Below are 6,501 nucleotides of genomic sequence, written 5' to 3' on the forward strand. Positions count from 1 at the left end.
CTTCCAAGCCACCACAACTAAGAAGGCCAGATTTGGAATAACCGTTTTTGGACTAGAAATGATCTCAAAAGATTCACATTTTTGAAGAGAGCAATTCTTTCTGCACCGCATGATCTCAAAAGATTCACAATTTTTAAGAGAGCAATTCTTTGTGCACCGTGCGGTGCAGAAAATTGCATACTGCGTGGCAGGGCCAGCAAACGAAAAATACGCCAGCAAAAAAAAAAAAAAAAAAATCCAAAATTGATGTTATTGTTGCCCTAGGATAGGTAAATTGAGCTGTAGGCTTAACATACAAAATTTATCTTTTAGTAGATGTTGGTTTGCTATTGTTTTTAGAGTTTGGTTTAACATACAAAATTGTCTTTTAGTAGTTGACGTTGGTTTTCCATTGTTTATAGAGTTTGGCTGGCAACCGAACTTTGCGAGGCACCTTTCCTCGAGGCAACGTAAGATGTCTTTTTGTGGTGGTTTGAGGTGTTTTTCTTGTGCGGAGAACGTGAGGCATCTCTTGTGACACCTGAGAGAGACAGAGAGAGAGAGACTACCTGCTAAAAGAGATGAATTTGAATCTCGGCTTATAATTTTTTCCAGAAATTTTCTCTCTCCTGTATCTTTTCTTCCAGCATCTCTTCCCCGTTATTATTTGGTGTTTGCTTTGAATCCTTGGCTAGCACAGTCAATCTATTTTGGATAGCATGCCATTCTAAATGGTATCAAAGTTATAGGCATGAAAATTGGTTTTACATGTTCATAGTTCAACATAGTTGAAGAGGTTCTAATAGTTCACTATGTAGTGGTATAAATATGTGGATTCTTATTTGATAATTCAAAAGATGCATCATTCTGACTAATATTATTATTATCTCTAATATTAAGATTAAAAAATTGAACAGCATCAATTATGCATATTGAAAGGCCTGCATCAAATCCTATTTCATTAGGCAAAATTTATAGGAGATCATGAATGGGATAAATGTGGTGATGCCACCAGAAACTTCTAACAATTTAGAACTGAGGAAAAGGTGGAAGATCAAGCTGGAAGTGCAATGTATGTTCATAAAATTATTGTACATGAAGATAATCATTAGTATATTTAAGGTATAGAGAAGCTGAAGATAGTATAGGATATTTTTGCTACTCTCTGTTCAACATCTATTGAGGCTCGACTTTAATTTTTGGAGAATAAGATTGATGCTCTCAAATAAGATAATTTTACTATAATATCTGACCTAATTAGGCCTAATTAGCCACCAGAAAGAAGGATTTGCATAATTATTAAAGCATTAAAAAAGAAGAAAAATAGAGAAGACTCCATTAGAAGTCTTCTCCTGTTAGATTCCCAATCGAAGTCGATGAACAATTTCGAGGAGTCCAACTCCTCTCCCCTGTACCCCTACTTAAAACGATGAAATCCCTTGTGAAATCTCCACCGCCGGCCACTGTTTTTCACCAAAAAATATCCATCTTTCTTTTCTCAAGTTTGTCGGAAACATAGCCAATCATCGCCGGAGATGAGGTGAGAAACACCCAAACCCATCTATAATTCTGCTCCTAGATTTTCCCTCCTTGATTGAGCCTTCGCCAACTGGACTTCAGTAAGAAATAGCTGGAAAATAAGATGAGAATAATCTCCTCTGTTGTTTTCTTTTTCGGACTGTCCCTACCGCCAATCCTTGTCATTGGAGTTTCTGACTAGTTCCTCGTGGTGGCTTGTGGCAGTCGCTAGATGCCTAGCCATGGGCCAACCATAAAAAGGCCTAATCCTTCCCTCATTTCTTTGATTTTTCTTTTTATTTCCATTGCTTTCTTGGAATTTTGTTTCTTCTTCGGTCATCCGCCACTGGTTGTAACCTCCTGCCACCGTGGCTTGCATTTGCGGCCACTGCCACTGTTGGAGAGAAGTTCTCCCCCGTTCCAAGAAAGAAAGGAACGAGAAGTTCCTGTTCCACCGACACAGAAAGAAGAAAAAGAAAAAATAAAAAACAAAAAAAAGAGAAAAGAAAAAAAAAAAAAAAAAATAGAAAGAGTTTTTTTATCTTTCATATTCTCTCTCTTTTTCTCTCTCCAGAAGTCTTTTTCTCTCAACTTTCTTTTTTTTTATTTTTCTCTCTATAGATTTTTTTTTTAATTATTTTTCTCTCGCTAAGATTGGTCGAATAAAGAGCCTTTTTTCGATGACTTTAGTCAAACTTAATGAAAAATCCTGATGCGTTATTGTCGGATAGTATATTGATACCCATTTTGATCGGATCCAGATATCATCAAATTTGATCTATTTGACCTCTATGGAGTCAATTATATTTTAATCTAATCTAGATTAAATAAAATTATTTAATCAAATTGATCTCTGATCGTCAGGCACCCTGTTGGCCTCCATCTTAACTCTTGTCGGACACTACTGACTCTCAATCTCTATTGAATCATATATATTCTAATCTAATTTTGATCGGATGAAGTTAGATGATTGGATCAATCGAAGCCATTGACTACAACCATCTGTCAGTCACATCTTTCTTAATTATTCATATTTTTTTAATTAGTGGACTCAATTCTGTATAGAGGAATAGTCATCTCGATAAAAAGATGTTTAGCAGTAGGATTTGCGATATGATATATGAATTAAAGATTTTGAAAAAAATTTATGAAATTATGTGGATTTATTAGAGTACATGTGAGGTAAGTAATGCTGCACATTTTTAGATTTATCGATAAAGTATAAAATATTTTTTTATGGAATTATTCATGTTTGTGAATGTGATGCATATATTTGAATTACTGAATATATCTTTTTTCTAAAATATTAAGTGATTTATGATCAAATATATTGAATTTGATATGAATCATACTAATTGATTTCAATATTATATGACTTTATGAATTATTCAATTTGAAATATAAAATATATTTTTGAAAAAAATGTATTAATTTGAGATAAATTTTAACTCACTCCCCGACTATGAATTGAACCCTTATAGTGGAGGTTAAATGTTGATACTTTGATACCTTGCTAATGGAGTTTGTATAATTGGTACTTTGATGTCCTACTAATAGAGTGGGTAAATACTAATATTTTGATATCCTATTAATGAGATGATTAAATATTGATAATTTGAAATCATGTTAGTAGAGATTATGCACTGATACTTTGATTTAGTTCATGGTTATCAAGATGAACATAATATTTGAAAAAAATCGATTTATGAACAAAAATGAATTTGTATGGATCTTATTTTGATTAGTACAGTATATTTTGAATTGATGCACATGCTTATTTTTAGTATATTATTATTAATTACTGAATTTATCTTGCTAAATTATATATTGCTTACTAGACTATCTAGTTTATTATTCTATATTTTACTATTTTGATAGATTCAAAGGACTAGCTTGACTCGAGATTTCGATATGAAAAAATGAATTAGAAGTAGAATTTGATATTTTTATTTAGATTAGAATTTACTGATGTTGATAAAAAATTATGATATTATTTTATAAGATATTTGATTTAGTTGAACATTAATTATTTAAATTTTATTTTATTATTATTTTATAATATTATGATGAAATACTTTACATACTTATGGAGAGAGTTTTCCATGAGTATGACACTAATAATCTCCTAATATCTTTATGAAGGAAAGAAATTATTTGATAAGCTTAGCATGTTTGATCCAAATTCTTGTTACGATGAAAACAAACAGCATAAACTATCAGTTTATGGTGTGAATGAAAAGTATAGTACTTACATGCTTATTATTGTTGGATGGCTTAAACAATCTACATTAGAAGAGTTACAAAATATTCTTGTTAATTAAGAAGTACTTAATACCATGATGCATGATTTAACTATATCCCCTTAGAAAGGAGAGGCCTTATTTTCTAGTAGTAAAAATTAAAAATAAAAAGTGAAATAATATATTTAAAAATTCAAAAAAAATCATTGAAGAATCTGAGAACGATAGAATCCTAATCAAAAGAAAAGTTTAAATGCAAAAAAAATTATTATAAATATGAAAAATTTAATTATAAAATTTTAGATTGTAAGATGAAGCTCAAATAATGTAACATCGCATCTTTTACTTCAAAGCATAGAGAAGAGAAGAAAACTGATTGTTGGACTCTTACTACCCCTATTATTGATGCCAGCAATCTTGACAGTTAGTATGCATGTGCTTCTACTTCTCATTTGCCAAACATTGATTTTCCTAATGACTGGATTATTGATTATGGATATTTTAATCATCTTATTAGTAATAAAAGGTTTTAAATTTTCTATATTATTATATTAATCCTGATGCTATTGCTATTATCAATAATCTACTTTATTCTATCAAAAGTTTTGGAGATTTATATCTCACGTCATCTATTAATTCTTCTATTTCTATAAATAATATTTATTATATGCCTAACATGAACAAGAATTTAATTTCTATTTTGCAAATCACAAATAAAAGGTATTCTACTCTATTTGGACATAGTACTATGGAGATTTATGCTAAAGCTTCTAGAAAGTTTATTATTTGTTAGAATTTCGTGTCGGGGCATGCATGTGTATTTCAAATTTTTTTTTCTAAACAATATAGTAAAATAGAAGATTAAAATATCTTTTAATCTAAATCATATATGCATAAAATATAGAATACAAGGATCTACTTCATATACTGAAATCGAACACATGCTGAATTGTATGCTAAAATTAAATATATGATCGAATCACATACCTGTTTCATAATTTCTTTCTTCGAATCTGGATCTGAAAAAAAGTAGGTTCTTCCTTAGCCACACAAGCATCCAGCCTCTATGGGTATCCACTCAGCATTAGTCAGAAACAGTCCTCTATGGTATTGATCTTTTTTCTCCAAGAATAATCACCCGACGACTCTAAACGAAGTTTGGATCGCGATTAACTCTTTGATCCTTTTCTTAATCTTTTTCTTCTCTTCTTTTCTTGCTTTCTTTTTCTTGATTATGAAGCAACCAAGGTCTAAAAATCAGCCACTAAGTGGGTGCCCAAGTTCCTCTTGGGCATGGAGATGGAGGACGCCCAAACCCCTTTGGGCGTTGGAACTAGAAGGGAGAAGAGAGGGAGGCGTGGAGAGATTTTGGGAGGCATGGGGCTACTGAAAATCTGATGCTTAGAGCTTTAGAGAAGATTCCTCTAAATAAGCAAAAAGTTTGAATCTTATTCAAAATCAAACAATCCCTTAATACAAGTCCTACTTGCATTAGGAATCCTTGTAACCTTAGATATTTGACCTCCTTTAGGAGATCCATTAGGTGCCAACTATTAGAACTTTTTCACTCACTTTTTCACACACCACATGGAGCTTAGGGGATGCCTCATACTGGTCCCACACATCCTCTATCATGTGGGCACACCCAATTTGATCAAATCCAGTGGCGCCCCATGCAAACAATTAAGAAAATTAATTAAGGGTTTGGACCCTTAATGCATATGATCTAAAATTCTAGGCACCCAACAACTGGAGTTCAATGAATCTAATTCATTTAGGTTATTAGTAGCTAATTAACTCGAATTAATCTTATCAAATAAGTAATTCAAATATAAAGAGCAAATTAGATTCAACCATGTGCTAGCAAGGTTATCCTGAACCCAATAGGATTTCTCTAAATCTAATTGAAACTTTATAAGTCTAATTATTTATTCCTGATCTAATCCCTTTGTTGTGTGACCTCATAGATTCAATTCTATCTGATAGTGAGATATACAATGATCTCTACCATAGTATCATTGAAACTCTTTTTAATAGGTCGGAATGATTCTATTCTAACTCATCAAAGATTATCGATCCTGAGCAACCCTAGTGAGTTTTCATAATCCACCAGTGACACCTAGTAGTATGTAGTGGCAACCTAGTAGAATCGAAATAGAATCTCAAGGTATAGTTCACATGTGATTCAATTCTTCTATTGTGAGTCCCGACTAGATGACAGATCATGGATAAATCATCAAACTTCATCATCAATCATATGATAGATTCGATCAACTCAAGTCCACTTATGACCCTCAAAGAAATTTTTTCCATCAATCATACTGCTATGGCCACAGACTCTCAGACTTAGTCTCTCAAATCTCATAGAACTACTCTTCTCTATCAAAATTGATAGATTTCATCTAGATGTGCACCTTACTCCTATAGTGGATGAACTGTCACCAACATCCCCTATAAGGTCTCAACGAGGTTATATTTATGTGTCAGTCAAACTTCAGTAGTTTTATTGTGAGCAATAATACCATCACAGATCAAAGGATCATTCATACAACTACAGTATCGAGACGATCACTGACAATTGAGTAGAAATCTAAGTGATCTCTTGTATGGTCACACTCAGTACTAGTTGTTCTTTAACAACTATCCACACTCATCGCTCAGTATTTCTACACTGTAGATCGGAGACTCATTTATCCTAAAGAAAGTAATCTATACGTCAGTCTATTCGAATCGATCACCATCCTCATGATGATATTATGATCGA

Source organism: Elaeis guineensis, chromosome 2 (genome assembly GCF_000442705.2).
Source record: "Elaeis guineensis isolate ETL-2024a chromosome 2, EG11, whole genome shotgun sequence".
Taxonomy (NCBI): domain Eukaryota; kingdom Viridiplantae; phylum Streptophyta; class Magnoliopsida; order Arecales; family Arecaceae; genus Elaeis; species Elaeis guineensis.